Below are 18,011 nucleotides of genomic sequence, written 5' to 3'. Positions count from 1 at the left end.
CAGACAGTGGAAACGGCCTGTCCACAGGTCAGACAGGACACAGGGCAGCCAGTCCAGGGAGCTGCTGGTGGTTCTTTGTGGCTGGATCACCGGGCGCAAGCGAAAATGTGCTAGAAACCAGGCCTCATCAGATGCAAAGCCTTATGTGCTGTGTAAGATATTTCAGATTTCACACTAGGTTATGAGATGCTATTAAAGGATGTTATGTAGGGAGGCAGAGGATCAGATTTGCATTTTAAAAGTTTCCCTCTGGCAGCAGGGCATCCAGCGGGGTAGAGGGAGAAGGGACTGGAACGGGGAGATGGGTAAGAAGGCTTTTGCACGAACCCAAGCAAAAGATCAGAGGACCCACAAAAGGGAGAAGAGAAGCAGATTTGAAAGATATTTGGGAAGAAGTGACAGGTGACTGAAACCAGGTAGGTGCATGGGTGAGGGAGGCATCTTGGGTGACAAGGACGCCTGGTTGTTTGGTTTGGATGACTTGGTGGTTGGAGGTACAACGCACCCATAGCAACTAGAGGGCAGGACCAAGGTGGGGGCGGAGACAAGGCCGTTGAGTCTGGGCGCGTTGCATCTCTGGCGCCTGTTGGACGCCCCAGTGGGCCATTCTCGCAGACAGTTGGATGGACGGACCTGGGGTCCATGAGTGGTCTGGAGGCACTTGGAGGTTGGCGGCACAGTCCAGGTGGGGGTCTGAATGAGAACGACAGCGGGAAGAGTAAAGAAGAAGGTCAGTGCAAGGACAGTCACAGGGCCTGCGTGATTCACATGGGCATCTCGTTGGTAACTGCCACATGATTGAATGTGGGAATATGCTGCCTTCTAAAGCCCCTAGAATCCACAAAGATCCTGAAAGAATAAACAACCATCTGGATTGAAAGAGTGACGTCAGCTCGGCCTGAATAATTAAAAAGGATTCCTATAGTTAATCAGGCTGGAGGGACACAGATAAAAGCAGCTGCAGAGTTAACGGGAGACCTTGTTTCTCCAAAGCCACGCAGTGGCTGTAAAATGAGTGACCAATAGTGTCCCAGAGCCGCCTCGCTACCCCGTCCAGTACCGAGGGCACCCAATTGCCAGGCTGCCCTCACCTCGTGACTGCACCCCAGCCCACCACTTCCGCTGATCCCACCCCAGAAAGCAACCCATCCACGACAGGTCCAGGTTCCCCTGTGGCCCTCCCGGGACCCTTCAGGGTCACCACCCTTCTGGATGATGCTCCCCTCCTCCCTCTTGGCCACCTGCTGCTCTAGAGTGAAACAAACCCATGAATCTGACTGTGTGTTCTGTGGCTGATTTCGGATGACAATATGCTCCCCAGCAGGATCGGTGGGGATCATAGAACCCCTGCTTGGAATGAAGCATAAGGGGACCGACGACTTTAATCGGAAATCTGCAGTGGGAGCAGGCCTGACCTCACCTGGCTGCACTTGTCAGCCGGCCCGCGCTCAGAGAACTGCTTCTCGTCCGGGCCACACCTCAACAGGGACACGGGCAAATGGGGCCACATTCCAGGGAGAATGATGGTGTGCTCAGATAACTCAAAGTAAGTCACATGAGGAATGCTTGTCAGAACCGGAGGGAACACAGTCTTTGAAGGGAAAATGCAAGAAAACTGTCTTCTGTTATGTAAGAGGCCATAATATTGAACAGGGATTAACAGGCCTGGGAGGATAGAGCAGGACCCGTGATTCTGTCCTGGGCAGGACCCAGGCCCAGGCAGATTCACATTCAGTGGAAGGAGAATCTCAGTCATGGTCACAGTGGACTGCTCTAGGCTGTGTGTGTGCCTTGTCACAGGGGGTGTTTAAAAAGAGGCTGGACGTTGCCTTGGCCAGGCTGTGTGGTGCCCAGGAATCTCAGCCTATAGGGACTTTGGGCGTGATGACCTTTAAGACGCCCCCTGTTCATCATCTGTGTCCCAAAACCAGATCCCTACCTGGGCTGGATGGGCCTCCTCATGCCATCAATGCCTACAGCTCCCTTCTCGGAGAAGTGAGAGGCGGCGGGGTGGGGGCACTCGGGGGTCATGGAGCCAGCCCAAAGCCCTCTGCTAAGGGACGTGCCTTCATCAGAAGCATGCGACCGTGGCCATCTGTCTGTGGCGACCTGAACCAGCTGTGGGCAAGTACCATTGCAGGAAAGCTCTAGAAAAGCAGGAATTTGAACTGGGGGCCATAAGGAGAGGGGTGAGAGGTTCAGGGACAGAAAGAGAAACAGAGAGTAGGCTGGTAGGCAGGGCCATGGAGGCGGCAGGGGCCCTGATGCAGCAGAAGTCGTGGGGTGGCAGAGGGTGACAGGTGTTCTAGCCGCAGCACGGGGGGGCGGGGGGAGGTGGCCTCCATGATGTCGTGCCATGGAGGAGACATGGGCAGAGGGTATGCTAGTACTCTGTGGTTCTAGCTGTTGTGCCCCCTGTGGCCTTGGTGGAGCCTTGCATACCACTTGAGTCCCCACGGGAGCCCGGTTGTCTTTACAGCCATGCCCACGCATGGAAATAAGGCTCATAATCAAAGCCAACTGAGTGAGATCCTGTTTCTTGAAACTCAAGTCATTTAAGAGAAGTTCTAAGGAGGCAAGACAGCGACCTCTTGGGTTTTGAAAAGAGTTCATGCAGTGGTCCTGCTGGCGACAGGCTGGTCCTCGGTACCAGACCTGGGGCATGCAAATCCCCATATGGCTAGATGGTCTTCTCCCCTCAGACCCGTCACCCACTCCCTACATCCTACCCTGTGGGAGCCAACAGTCCCCACCTTTCTTGTACATCAGCTTCTCTCCTGTCACAGAAACAGGGAACTGTGGGTTGGGAATGCAGTGCCCCAGGTGGCCAGAATACTAGATGCTTCGGCCAGAAGGAGTTTGAGCACGGATAGAAGGCAGCCTCCCTCTGCAAAAGTGAGAGGGTATCTGAGGTGAGAAAACAGCCTCTGAATCCTCTAATCAATCATGACCTGTTCTCTAAATACTTGCTGCAAGAGCCAACAGCCCAGGACGCCTGAGGCTGCACAGGGAGCCCGGTGACCTCTCTCCTTTGGCCAAATCTCCTCTGTCTGTAAGACGACTGCAGCGTCATCATGAAGGTTCATTAAAGTATTACCGATGAAGTCTTTTTCGACTCCTACCCTTCAAGGAAGAGGGATCACTGCCCCTTTGTTACCGTAGCAAAACACTGGACAGATGTGCCCTACAGAGCCCTGCAGTAAGTCCTAGTCACCCACGGCCACTTGCATTCTGATGGCTCATTGCCCATGTTTCCACTATTCTTATTCTTTGAATGTTATTTTTTTAACTTATTTTTGAGAGCGAGGGAGAGAGAGTGTGAGCGGTGGGGAGAGGGGTTGCCAGAGAGAGAGAGGGAGACACAGCATCTGAAGCAGGCTCCAGGGTCTGAGCTGTCAGCACAGAACCCTACATGGGGCTCGAACCCATGAACCAAGAGTTCATGGCCTGAGCCAAAGTCAGACACTTAACCGACTGAGCCACCCAGGCGCCCCTGAATGTTAATTTTTTTTAACAAGTCATTTCCTTTGAGGGGCAGAGGACTCATCTTTTTTCTGTATCCCCAACACTTAGCCCAGTGCCTGGCATAGGATGGGGCTTAATAAATGTCTGATGAATGAATGACCTTCAGATAGAATAACCACATTTAAACTCCATAAACTGCTCAATCTGCCCTACGCTCATCCCAAATGTCTCTTTCTGCATCTTTCCCCACCCCCCTCCCAGCAAATATGCATCCACTTTGAAACACTATATATATTTATACGCTCGCTGAGTTCCTTGGCTCTTGTCCACTTCAACACCCAGCTCCTGGGGACATGGCCACGTCACCGTGCTCTCTTATTAAGGCTTCAGAGGATGTGGTTGAGAAGGGGGGGGGGGTCCTCGACTTCTGAGTTTTGTTAGGACATAGATTATAACAAATGTAAAACATAAGCCCATTAAGTCATGTCCAACCAAACAGAGAGGGGGGATGTTGGTACTAAGGCGTGATCTGTAAGAGCGATGATTATAAAACCATGTTCTATGTACCATGAGACCAGCCTGAGTCTCTGTCCCACCACGTATTGTCAGTGTGATCACGGTTCGGTGTCTGCAGTGGCCTCATCTATGCAAGCAGGCACTTAGCATAGACCTACCACAGCATAAGCTTCAAATAAATGTTGGCCGCTATTGACTGTGACTTTCCATCAGGTTATAGACACAGGACTCAAAGAGATCTTAAACATCATCAAGGTTTTGGGCTCTTCAGCACCCGGTCAAAGGTGCTTTGAGAATGAGTCGGGGTCGCAGTGAGGAGCGGAGAGGAGGCACTCTGACTTCAGCCGGAATTGCTCTGCGTGCTTCTGCTTGATTGAGCTTTTATGGAGATTTCAAGGGAAAGGAAGAGGAAGAGCCTCCACTGCCAAAATTAATCCAAACTACAGACTGGCACCAGAATCTCCTCTTCCACATCCTGGCCAAGTGATGGTCCTGCCTTTTCTTTTTTTTTTTTTTTTTTAATTTTTTTAACGTTTATTTATTTTTGAGACAGAGAGAGACAGAGCATGAATGGGGGAGGGTCAGAGAGAGGGAGACACAGAATCCGAAACAAGCTCCAGGCTCCAAGCTGTCAGCACAGGGCCCGACGCGGGGCTTGAACTCACCAACCGCGAGATCATGACCTGAGCCGAAGTTGGACGCTTAACTGACTGAGCCACCCAGGCGCCCCGGTCCTGCCTTTTCTTAAACACTTAAATTCTCTCTGTGAGACCCCAAACTAGTTTGCTTCGCAATGTTTGTACTCTTTAGAATATTCAGGACCTCAAACAAATGGCTAACAAAGTTTTATTGCCTTGTAGAAGTCCCGCCAGACCTACTTGAATGAAAAGAGCACTGTGCAAACTTAATTGAAGCACAGTATTTTTAACAGTAGTGCTACAATCATCCCCGAAAACGGTTGTCCTCAGTAGGTTGTAAATGTCTCCCAGTCGTCTTGGCCACACTCTGAATTTGCTTAGCAAATCCTTTTAGGTAGAGCGAACATAAAGATAATTTTCAGCCTGGACCCTTGTGCAAATCACCACAAATTCGGAATCAATGGAGTTCGAAATCATAAGATTTCAGCGTTTCCGTAGTGATGTTTTCCATTCCGCAGCACTGCCAATTTTTCAAAGTATTTTCATAGCTGATGTCTCACTTAGCCGCCCCTCTGAGTTGAGATGAGAATGAAAGAAAATTCTATATTTGGCATGCTCTGTAAACGGCAAGGCTCCAAAAATGTTTGCAATTACTAAGTTATTAGACTCCAGGTCTCCGGGCTCTGACTCACAGCCCGGCCTGTCTCCTTAGGCCTTGCGGCCCGTCTCACTCAGAAGGGATGAAAGGTGGCCCCAGGAAGAGCTGCCTAGGCTCACTTGGAAAAATACCCTGAGCACCTGTATAGCATTGTGTCTTCCAGGACCAAGGAGGACACCGAGAATGCGCCGACGCTATCGCAGGTGGGGACAAAAATGGCGAACGTGTGGGGATGTGTTCAGAACTGTTGAGAGAGGGTGGCTGAGGAGTCCCTCATTCACGTGAGAATCTGCCCTTCACTGGACAGTTGTAACTGCTCTTTGTTCTGCCTGCTGTCCTCATTCATGTTCAAGTTCAGGTTCAGACCTATCTTTCAAGCCCAGGCCGACCAGCTGAAATGCCGCCCCCTTCGGTCGCCCATCTAAGCAGTCATCCCTCCTCCTGTGAACTTTCTATGTTCTTTGCCCCACTCCCATGACCCTTCTTCCACATGGCCTCGTGTTACTGCTAGGGGACAAGGCATTTCTTTCCTGCTAGTTAACAAGCCACCTGAGAGCGAGGCTCACTCCATTCCATCCTATGGAGTGCACGGAGTTGGGCAGAGCAGGTCGTGATAGACTCTGCTGTTGTTCCAACCACCCATTCTCCCATTCTTCCTATGAGTAAATCTCGGCCAAGTGTGTGGCTGCCTAGCTACATTTCTCGAGTCCTTTGCGGCGAGGCATGGCCCTATGTGGTTTTTGTCAAATGGGTTAAGAGCAGAAATGAGGTGAGTTTCCACTTCACGTTCCTAACAACGGAGTAGCTCACCCCTTTTGTGATTTTTCCTTCCCATGGGCTGGGGAGCAGACGTAGAAAACAAGAACTGTACCCCGGGGGAGGGCAGAGCAACAAGATGGAAGGAACTTGGGCCCCTAGCAAAGCCCCACCACTACCTGGACAGCTCATCCCACACACTTACATGAGAAACAAATAAACCACTTTTTCTCTTAAGTTATTCTATTTGGGGACCTCTTTTTTCTTTTTTTCTTTTTTTTAATTTTTAATGTGTATTTATTTATTTTTTGAGAGAGAGACACAGCATGAGCAGGGGAGGGGCACAGAAAGAGGGAGACACAGAGTCCAAAACAGTCTCCAGGTTCCCATGCGGGGCTTGAACCCACAAACCGTGAGATCATGACCTGAGCTGAAGTTGGATGCTTAACCGACTGAGCCACTCAGGTGCCCATAAAGATTTTTTTAAGTTTATTTATTTTGGAGAGAGAGAGAGAGAGACAGAGCACAAGCAGGGGAGGGGCAGAGAGAGAGGGAGACCCAGAATCCAAAGCAGGCTCCAGGCTCTGAGCTGTCAGCACAGAGCCCGACGCACAGCTCAAACTCATAAACTGTGAGATTATGACCTGAGCCGAAGTCGGACACTTAACGGACTGAGCCACCCGGGTGCCCCCTATTTTGGGAGCTCTTTATTAAAACTGCGTTGTCTAACCACTAATCAGCATACAGGTGTCCTATACAATTTTGGTGTGTCTGAGTGAATGGATGCATGGATAAACAAAAGAATAAATAAGAATGAATGCATGAATAAGGGGCCTGTCGCCGACCTCAGCTCTGCTTGAAGTAATACCTGCCTAATTTTCCTAATGGCGTCTGATTTTCCTAAGAAAGAGCGAGCCAGGGAAGAGTTGGGGAAGAGGGGGAGGACCTATACTTCTAAGGTGGGTCCCCAGGAAGCCTAGTGACAGTTTTGCTACTGACCCACTTTTCGTCTGATGTAAGCTACTCCCCAGGGACCTGCTATCAGAAAACTCCAAAAGGAGTTTTCTACTGTCAGGAGTTCTCGAAATAGCTTGAGCTGGCACCGTACAAGAACTGTATCAGATGACAATAAAGGGCATTCAATGGATCTATCCTTCCTGTGACAATGTTAAGAAATTCAAAATACTGGGGCGCCTGGGTGGCTCAGTCAGTTAAGCGTCAGGCTCTCGATTTCAGCTCAGGTCATGATCTCACAGTTGTGAGATCGAGCCCCAGCCCGTGTGGGGGTCCATGCTGACAGTGCGGAGCCTACATGGGATTCTCTCTCTCCCCCTTGCTCCCTGCCCCTCCCCGACTCATGCGTCCATGCACTTTCTCTCTCTCCCAAAATAAATAAACTTAAAAAAAAAAAAAAGAAAAAGAAATTCGAACTATTTTTGTTTAATAGGTGACCAACTGCCTCTGTAAGGTGAAGTGGCAACAAATGGTAAAGAAAATGATCCACGTGCTCCACATTCTTCACAGGAAGGAGGAGTGAGAATCAAATGAAATCATGTGTGCAAAAGTGCTCTGTAAACTCTGAAGCCCAGTAATGGACCCTGTTGTTTTCTCCACCTGGCAACTTCTTTCCATTACCCATCTGTGTGATTCTGGCTACCGATCACAGTCCTTTCTCCTGGGCCCAAATAGTGAGAAAGCGGCCCAGGTCTGGCCAATCACAGGCCCCAGGATTTTTTGGCCACCGTGATTGGTCCAAGGAGTGGATACATGACCCAGGCCAAGCCAATCAGAGTTCTTCCCTAGGAAGTGCTTGTACCTCTGTTCTACCGGTGTAACGGCTGGAGTGAAGGCTGCCTGGGATTCTTTGCAGCCCTGGGTTCTGAACAGAGGAAGCTGGGTTCAGAGGTAGTGAGGCAGGCTCCAACCCACTGTTTCTGACACCAGCTCCATTCCTGCCCTCTAGAACCACATGAGCAAATTATGTGTGTTATATGAAAAAAATTCCCCTTTTTTCCCTATAAGCTTGACTTGGGTATTTTTTACCTGAAATCAAATAATAATCCTAATAAAACACTATATATAAGTAATATAATATTATTCAAGAGATTCGTTGAAAAGGACATTGAGAACTTCTTTAGAGATGGTAACCAGTGACAATGCCTGTTGAGACTTTAACCAAGAGTAGCCACCTGGCATCTAGAAGGGCCATCCTCTTGGACCAACCATGTGGCTTCTGAGGGGACATATCCTTAGTGGTAAAGGTGGAAGAGGACCTCAGCCAGCCAGTGATTCCAGTCTGGCCCACCCTGGTGATTACTGCAATGATAGTTTTGCTTGACGATTTCCAAGGATGGGAGAGTCATCTCATCACAAAGGAGAACACCCTGTTGTGGGACAACTCTGATTCTTAGAAATGAAACCAAATCTGGTCCTTTCAGACTTACCTTTTTCTCCTTTTCACTCTCTGAAGCTGCCCAGAATATCAACACCCATCCTGCCCCCAACAACCCATACTCCCAACCCCTCTAAGCGGATGGCTCTTCAGGTCTGTGAAGACACGTAACATATGCCCGAGTCTTTCCTTCTCTGGACTAAAAAGCAAGTTTGCTCAGGTGACAAGCAAACTCATCCCAACCTTAAACTCATCCCAACCTTGACTTATCTCGCTAGATGCCCGCCAATGAGCTGTGTCTCTCGTCGACCATGATATCCAAAACCACACTCATAATTGCAGCCCATGTTCTGACAGTGCAGAGCATACCAAAACGATCACCATCCTGGATCCAGACCTGTACATTCTAGAAATGCAACCTAAATTTATGTCCTTTTAGAAACTTCTCCTCAGACCGTTGACTCATATTGAGCTTAAAATAAACTAGAACCACTAAATCTTCTCTCTCAAAAGTGCTTTAACCTATCTTTTTACTTTTGTGGATTATTTTCTGAAACCAAGTGAAAGAAGTTACATGGATCCGGATTTATTCATTGTGGTCCATCATTGCTTTTTTTTTTTTTTTTTTTTTTTTTTTTTTTTTTTTGAAAAAACAATATGTGAACAAATATTTTCTATATTGCTCAGGGTTGGGTCATTTGCAAATTAGATAAGCTTGCCTCTTTGACTTTATTTAAATTCTTGATTAAAATGTTGACTAGGATTGGGCCAAGGACAAAAAAAACAAAAACAAAAAAAACCCCTCCCTTCAGAAGACCAGGGATTTTTTTCTGGGTACGAGCCTTCAGCCAACTATGAATCCACCCACGGCTACACTGTCCAACCCACCTCTCTCCATCTGGTCTCCATCATGAGAAATTTGTTAAACTCCTGAGCTGACCTAATTAATGCATTAATGATACTGTCCCTTAGCATTGGAGAAAGGCCTGACCAACAGACATGGGACAGGTTCATTTTGTGGAAGCGGTGAGAGGGGTTAGCAGAATGGACCCTGCAGAGGGAAGATCAGACCAGTGGTGAGGCCCTGAATCTTTCAAGAGTTGGAAGCTCTGGAAGGGAGATTGGAGGAAATTTGAACACAAGGGCATCCCATTCACCGATTGCCCAGGCAGGTCTTGTCAGAAATATATACTAGATCTAACCACTCGGCGTGTGGTTGGCTAGTCCTTCACGCTGGTACAAGCCCAGTGCTACAAAGGCAGCCTTTCCCGGCCAGAACCAGAGTCAACATGCCCCCACTGTGAGGATTTCTGATGCATTTTAAGACTTTGCTAAGCCCTAGAGTCTTTGAACTTGGGTAGATGGGAAATAGTACTCAACATCCTTATAAGCCGGGGTGTGGGGCTCAGCTGAGCACATTTCCGGGGAAGGTTGTACAGGACCCACGATGTGGCAAAAGGGTCAGAGCTCTGATGGGGGAGTCAAACAGCTTAGGGACCCCCCAAGGAAGTACTCTGAGAGATTATTGAGCTCAGAGAAGCTGGCTAGAGCTTCCATGGGGACTTCACATCACTGGAATTTGGATTGACGTGTGGGTGTTTATAACTTTCACGTGAAACATCTATGAAAAGGTAGGATCTTGGGTTTCTGTTCATTTCAAAGGACTGTTGTAACAAACTACCCCAAACTAGATGACTTAGAATAGTAGAAATTTATTCTGTCCCAGTCTGGAGGCAGAAGTCTGGAACCATGGTATTTGCGGGACCACACTTCCTTCCGAGACCCTGCAACCGAATCCCTTCCATGCCTCTCTCCTAACTGCCAGTGACTGTGGACGATCCTTGTCATTCCTTGGCTTGTAGTCACATCAATCCCATCTCTGTCTTCATGTCACCTGCTCCTCTTCATGTCTTCTCCTCCTCTGTCTGTTTTAAATTTCTCTCTGCCCTTCCAGTATAAGGACACTGGTCATCTGATTTGGGCCCACCAACTGATCCAGGATGATCTTACGTCAAGGTTCTTAAGACAATTTTATCTGCAAAAATCCTTTTTCCAAATCGGTAACACTCACAAGTCCTAGGGACTAGGACACAGACATGCCTTTTGGGAGGCTACTATTCAACCCCTTGTAAGAATCCGTCTCAACTTTTCTTTTGATGGTAACCAAACACTCTCTCACCTTGACCAGGAGCAGTGCTTTTGCTGTCAAAAGTCATCAAAAGTTGCAGCTAGAAATGAGCAGTATGTTACTACCACCATTATGGAAACATAGCACGTTTGCTGGGATCTGGAGAAAGAGCATACACACATGCACACGCGCACACACACACACATGTACACAAAGGAAACATTTTATTTTAAGCCCCCAACGTCAAACACAATCTTACTCTCTATCACCATCTAGAGTAACAATAAGTACAATTTGGGGGTGTGTGTGTGCATTATGTGGTTTTTTTTTTTTAATTTTTATGTTTTATTTTATTTTTGAGACAGAGAGAGACAGAGCATGAACAGGGGAGGGGCAGAGAGAGAGGGAGACACAGAATCTGAAACAGGCTCCAGGCTCTGAGCTGTCAGCACAGAGCCCGACACGGGGCTCGAACTCACAGACGGTGAGATCGTGACCTGGGCCGAAGTCGGAAGCTCAACCGACTGAGCCACCCAGGCGCCCCGTGCATTATGTGTTTTAAGAAGTCCTTTTTTTTTAAGAAGCCATTTGATCAGGACCCATTACTATTTCTCTTTGTTGCTTTCGCTTGTATCTAGTCGTAGGATGCGCGCCTTCTTTTTATGCTCAGATCACTGCCTTCTTCCCCAGTTGTGCTTGACTTTTCCTGCACCAACCCTGGGTCTTTAGTAGCCAGCTAAGAGGTGATTCAGGGGCCCCTTCCTGCTGGGGCTGACCTGACTCTGTTTACCATGCTCACCCCATTCCTACCAGCTGCTCTCGCCTATTACCATAATCCCCAAGTGGCTGCTGCTGGCCCGAAGGCCACTTGAGGACCCTGGAGAGGAGGTCAGGGAGCACGATAGTAATAGTTGCATAGGGCCATGGCCTGAGCAGTTTTGAGCCCAACTCGTTCATTCATCATTCATTCAAGCAGATGTCCCTGAGCACCTGTTCTGGGCAAGCCGCCATTCTAGGTCCCAGGGGATGGGGGAGTGTAAAGACGGCCCCTGCCTCAAAGCACTTAAAGCAATTTCACAACATCCCATCTTTCAGACTGAGAGTTTGAATCCAAAGCAAGGAAGAAAAAGTCACATCACCTGGAGCACTGTAAACGCCCCACCCCTTTGGTTCTTTACAAGCAGGATTCACACATCTCATCCCGTGAGAATTCCTGTCGTCACCCCAGTGAGGCTGGAGGCCGCTGAGAGTTTTCAGAGGAAGAAGCAGAGGGTACGGGCCGTTACGATTTGCCCAGGTTTCCCAGATGGTGAGTGGCACAGCTGGGGTCTGAGTCCAAGATCCCTCCATGAAGGCTGAGGCTCTTTTCACTCTGCTCTGAAAGACTTTGTCTTCGTTTTCTTCTGCCTCGTCTCTGAGCCCTTCTCTTTTTTCCTTCCAGTGCTCCTGGGACCCTGTGGCCTTCGTGAGCTCCCTCGGCCTTCCCACGCTCAGCATCCAGGAGCTTCTCAGTTCTCTAGTTTGATAAGTTATGCTAATGCGTGAACATAGGTCAAACACAGCAAATTTCCAATCCTATTTTAAGCTTCGGGCAGATGAGGTTCTAATGGAAAATGAATACAATGACTATTTAATGGACAGGCTGGCTGAGGATAAACGACTTTCAGCAGTATGCAAACATTTATCCAGCACCTATCATCTTGGAGGAAACGAGCTAGGGAGTTCAGGGGAGGGGACCGGGCAGTCACTTCCCCAGTGCCAGGGCACAGAAAGCTTGGAGTTGGGGGCCAGCTGGAGCTCTGTGTGAGTCCTTGCTGTGAGACGCTGGGCAAGTGACAAGCTCTTTGAGCTTAGCGTTCTGTGAAACGGAGATAAAAATATCTACTCACAAGGTTCTCGTGAGGATTCGACAGGCTAGTTAGACGTGACATGCAGGTGTTAGGAGTTTAAATGTTTAATATGTTTGTTCCCCGCCTTCTCAGAGAGCTTACGTTCCAGCTGGGGCCGTAAGGTCATTACCGTGAGTTGAGTAAGAGGTTAACTACACGCCAACAGTCTCGCCCTTCCTGAACCTCGCAAGAGAGCTACTTACTTTGGGGACATGTAAAAGGACAGAACACACGTGGGAAGACAGAGCACAGGTAAGAGAGCATGGTGTAGATGAGGAAATGCAGGTACCAGTAAGATGTAGGACAGGCGAGAGGGCAGGCGAGGCGCACAGGCGAGGGTACGGTGAGGAGGGCAAGGGCCCAAGGCTATGGCCCGGCAGGTAGGGTCCAGGTCCTGGGGGCTCCAGGTATACCTTACCTTGGGCAGCATAGCCCCAGTCTGCCTCTGTTTCCTCTTCTGTCTCTGTCACTGTCTCCCCATCTGCATTTCTCTTATAAGTGTATCTGTCATTAGACTTGAACCCCACTCTAAATCCAGGATGATCTGAGATCCTTAACTTAATTACATCTGCAGAGGCCCTTTTCCAAGGCCTGACGAGTGCCCCAGATCTCATTCTTAAATCTCACTGAAGCTTGCTATGGGAATTCAAAATGGTACGGCCACTAGGGTAGTTTCTTAAAAAGTTAAACATATGCCTACCACTTAATCCGGCCATTCCATTTCTACGAATTTACCTAAGAGAAAAGAAACCAGATTTCCACATAAAGACTTGTACACAATGTTCATAGCAGCTTTATTTGTAACACTCAAAAATTGGAAATAACCCAGATGTCCAGCAGGCGAACGGATAAACACATTGTAGGGTATCCACACAATGGAATCCTACTTAGCAATCCAAAGGAATGAACTACACTGCAACATGGATGAGTCTTAAGGTAAATATATTAAGTGAAAGAAGCAAAACAAAAAATTATTATATACTGGATTGATTCTGCTTAATAATAAACTCTAGAAAATGCAAACTGATCTATAGTGACAGAAAGCAGATCAATGGTTACTTACGGATGAGAGAGGTTGGAGGGGGAGGGCAGAGAGACTGCAAAGGGACACAAGGGAGCATTTAGGTGTCATGGATATGTTCACTTCCTTGATCATGGTGATATTTATACATGTGTCCAAACTTAACACATCGCACGATTTAAATATCTGCAGTTCATGGTATACCAATTACACCCCAATAAAACTACTTCTAAAAAACCCACCGACGAATTTTAATTAAGGTAAAGACACGGCCAGATTTTCAAAGATCTTCCAGTTGTACAGAAATGGAGAAGACACTAGAGACAGGAAAACAGCCTAAGGCCTAATTACATATATAGTTAGGTAAGAGAGGAAGTGCTGACTCATTCAATTTAATTGCTGTGTAGTATTCCATTGTGGAAATATACCACAATCCATCTATTTGCCCATTTGAAGGATATTTAGATTACTTCTAATTGTTTATTGTTACAAAAATGCCTTATTGAATAGTATTGTAAGTTTCCCCAAGTACTCACATGTAATAGTGTCTCCAATGAAATACCTACAGGTGCAATTATTGAGTCAGAGTACAAGTGCCTTCACGTTTACTAAATGTTGCCAAATTGCTCTCTCCAAAGTCATTGCAAAAATATTCACTCCTGTCAGAATTTTTATGAAAGTTTCCATTGTTCCACATTCTCATCCACACTTGGCTTTACCAAAATGTTAACAATTTTATGGCTGTAAAATGGTATCTCATCTTTCGAAAGTGCATTTCCAGAATTATTAGTGAGGTTGCATATCTTATGACTCTTGGTCACTGAGCTTTCCTCTTCTGTGAATTCTGTACATATCTTTTGCTTGCTTTTCCAGTGGGCCACTTGCCCCATTTTTATTGACTTGTGGTTTGCCTTGTATTCTTGTATTCTAATCCTGTATGCTGTACCCTTTGCAAAAGTCTCCCAATCTGTGGCCTATCTTTTCACGTTGTTTTATGGTGCCCTTTGTTATATGATGTGTTTATTTCCTAGCGCTTCTGTAACAAATTACCACAATCTCAGTGGCCCAAAACAACACATTTATTACCTTATAGTCTAGAGGTTAGAAGCCCCAAATGGCTTTCACTTGGCTAAAATCAATGAGTGGGCAGGGCTGTATGCCTCCTGTAGTCTCTAGGGGCGAAATCAGTTTCCTTGCCTTTCCTAGCTTCTAGGTTTGTTTTTTTTTTTTTTTTTGGGGGGGGGGTGGGGACAGAGAGAGACAGAGCATGAACGGGGGAGGGGCAGAGAGAGAGGGAGACACAGAATCGGAAGCAGGCTCCAGGCTCCGAGCCATCAGCCCAGAGCCTGACGCGGGGCTCAAACTCACAGACCGCGAGATCGCGACCTGGCTGAAGTCGGACGCTTAACCGACTGCGCCATCCAGGCGCCCCTTTCCTAGCTTCTAGAACCCACTTCTTGGCTTGTGGCCCCTTCCTCCATCTTCAAAGCTGACCACACAGAGCCTTCAAATCTCTCCCTCATTTTGACACTCCTATGTCCCTCTTATAAGGACCTAGGGTCAATCCAATTTATTAAATAGTTCACTTACCTTGCTAATCTGCTATTCCATCTTTGCTGTATAGCAAGCTTTCATAAATGCATGGGTTTATTTCTGGGCTCTCTATTCTGTTCTTTCAATTATTTACTCCCTTGCTTCTCAAAGTGTGTTCCAGGGACCAAAAGCATCAGCATCCCCTGGTTAGCTTGTTTGGAATGCAGAATTTCAAGCTGCATCCCATACTTTCTCAATTAGGAGCCGCCTTTAACAAGATCCCCAGGAGATTCCTACGAGCAGGAAAGGTTAACAAGCACTAGTCGACCCAGTGCTTTTAAAATCTTAGTTACTTCCTTTCAAGCATTGATATCTGGTAACTCAAGTTCTCTTCTTTGCTCTTCATCATGTTGAATTCGTAGTTTGGAGAAGATTGGGAAATTTTATAATAATCGAAGTTAATTCAGGAGCTTGTCATATATAACTTATTTGGGGCTCCTTTTATGTCCTGAGTGTCTCCATAGAGGTTTTGTACATCCTTTTGAAGCCCCAAAGTCAGGTTTTTGTCCACATGAGGGTAACTCTGAGCCTCTGGCTGGGCAGGCTGTGTCTGTGTTACAGTCCCTCGCTGCGGGTTTGGTTCCCTGGGGTAGTGGTCGGGCTGTACCTGCCCCCAGCTGACCAGTTCCCACTGGGCACCGGCGGAGAGGGAGCTTCAGGAAGTGGAGCCCTTACGCAGCATCTGGCTGTCTGGGGCACCTGGGCAGGCGTTCAGCACTCTTTGGACTGTGGGTCCTCACCCTGACGTACTCCACCCCCCGTTTAGAAAGTCTGGCGTGATCACAGGCTCTTCTAGGCAGTAGATTTCTGGGGTAGTGTACAGAGAAGGACCGAGACGACAGATGGGTCTTTGTTGCCCTAGCCAACAGACAGAAGAGGGCTGGGTTCTTCAACCCCCCATCTTGCTTCTCCGCATGGCTTCTGCCATTGGCCCTCTTCCAACCCCAGCATCCTAAGCCCCAGAAAGTTTGGAGGCCCATGGAGGTGCCAGTTGCCCTCTCCCAGGGCCCTAACATGGGAAGCATGGGAGCAAGTCCAGTATTTATATGAGGAATTGCAGAATCCTGCTAAGTTTCCAGACTGGCTGAAAGCTCTGATGTAGGCCCCAAATTAGTCCCCACGGTGGGGCAGAAACCGAAGCAGGATCAAAAAGTCCTTAAGAAATCTGGGCTTGCCCAATGCTCTAGCAGCTCCGAGGCTCTAAGGATTGAAGCTGGTTTCTGTAGGCCACACTGTATCAGACTCTTTGCCGTTGCTAAGGGGTGAAGGCTCATTCAAAGGCAGGGGTCACAGCACCGATTGGAGAGGAATAGAATCAAAACACTCACTGTATAGATACACCAAGGAGACAGAAGGGAAAAAATGAAGGAATCTGGTCCCGGAGGAGAGCTTTGCACCTGTTGCTGGAGCTCTGGGTCATCAGAGCTGCAAAAGTACTCCACCAGTGATTGTGAGGGCACCCCAGGAACTGACAGTGACGGATTGCCAACTGCCAAGAAGCTGGAAGAGTTGAAGGCACAGGACCCAGGTGACCAGAACTTCAGCAGCAGAGTAGTCCAGAGGGGGTGAGAGTTCTTTGCTAGCAACAGCAACTTCCTGTACAGAGTTTAAGCTGGAGCATAGCTTGGGGAGATGTCATGTGAAGAGTAGCTAAGTTGAGCAAATCTGTTTGGAGCTGCTTGGATTTCTGTGTACGGATTATACACCTTGAGACAGGAGGAAACCGTGAGCCTGGAATGTGAGACAATAGAGCTACTTGGATTTGAATCTGACAAAGAGCAGTGAACTTCACAGGGCAAAGGCTCAGGGGTACAGGGGTCGGGGTGAATAACAGACTGGGTAGATTCCAGAATCCTGGAGCGTTGCTCTGGGTCTGACCCATGTGGATCTCTGGTACTCATCATTCTTGCTTGGACTCTCTGTATGTTGAAACCAGGTGGTGTTGCATATATTATTAGAACTTTCGGTGGTACTTAGAATGTATGTTTGAGAGGAAAGGAAAAGTTTGCCTTCTGACCTCACTCCTTTTTTCAAAGTTTTTATTGTAATTTCAGTTAGTGCACAATGTTACATTAGCTTCAGGTGTGCAATACAGTGAGTGATTCGACAATTTCAGACATCATCCAGTGCTGACGTCACCACAGGCACACTCCTTAATCCTCATCACCTACTTAACACACCCTACTTACCCCCCTCCTCTTTGGCAACCATCAGTTCTCTATAATTAAGAATCTGCTTCTTGATTTCTTTCTCTCTCTTTTTTCCCTTTGCTTGTTTTGTTTCTTAAATTCCACACAAGAGTGAAATCATATGGTATTTGTCTTTCTCTGATTGATGTATTTCGCTTAGCATTATACTCTTTAGAAGCACCTGTGTTGTTGCAAATGGCAAGATTTCATTCTTTTTGTGGCTGAATAATATTCCATTGTATATATTTACCATGTCTTTACCCATTCATCAATCAGTAGACGCTTGGGCTGATTCCATATCTTGGCTATTGTAAATAATGCTATAAACATAGGAGTACATGTATCCTTTTTAATTAGTGTTTTTGTATTCTTTGGGTAAATACCCTGTAGTGTGATTGCTGGATCATAGGGTAGTTCTATTTTTAACTTTTCGAGGCACCTCCATATTGTTTTCATCAGGCACTGCACCGGTTTGCATTCCCCTCAACAGTACACGAGTATCCCTTTTTCTCCATATCCTTGTCAACACCTGTTGTTTCTTGTGTTGTTGATTTTAGCCATTCTGACAGGTGTGAGGTGATAGTTCATTGTAGTTTTGATTTGAATTTCCCCGATAGTAAGTGATGATGAGCATCTTTTCATGTGACTGTTGGCATCTGTATATTTTCTTTGGAGAAATGTCTATTCATGTTTTCTGCCCATTTTTTAAATTGTTTTTTGGGTGTTGAGTTTTATAACTTCTTTGTGTATTTTGGATACTAACCCT

General features: G+C 47.2%; 1 pseudogene; it reads left to right on the top strand.

Annotated features, from left to right (window-relative positions):
- Positions 1-15,567: 15,567 nt before the first annotated feature.
- On the top strand, positions 15,568-16,667 carry LOC132677200 (neugrin pseudogene; annotated as a pseudogene).
- The last annotated feature ends 1,344 nt before the right edge of the window (positions 16,668-18,011 follow it).

This window comes from Panthera onca, chromosome C1 (genome assembly GCF_046562875.1).
Source record: "Panthera onca isolate mPanOnc1 chromosome C1, mPanOnc1 haplotype 2, whole genome shotgun sequence".
In the NCBI taxonomy this organism is placed as follows: Eukaryota; Metazoa; Chordata; class Mammalia; order Carnivora; family Felidae; genus Panthera; species Panthera onca.
The sequence above is the reverse complement of the archived record's forward strand: the minus strand, read 5'-3'. Positions and strand labels throughout refer to the sequence as shown.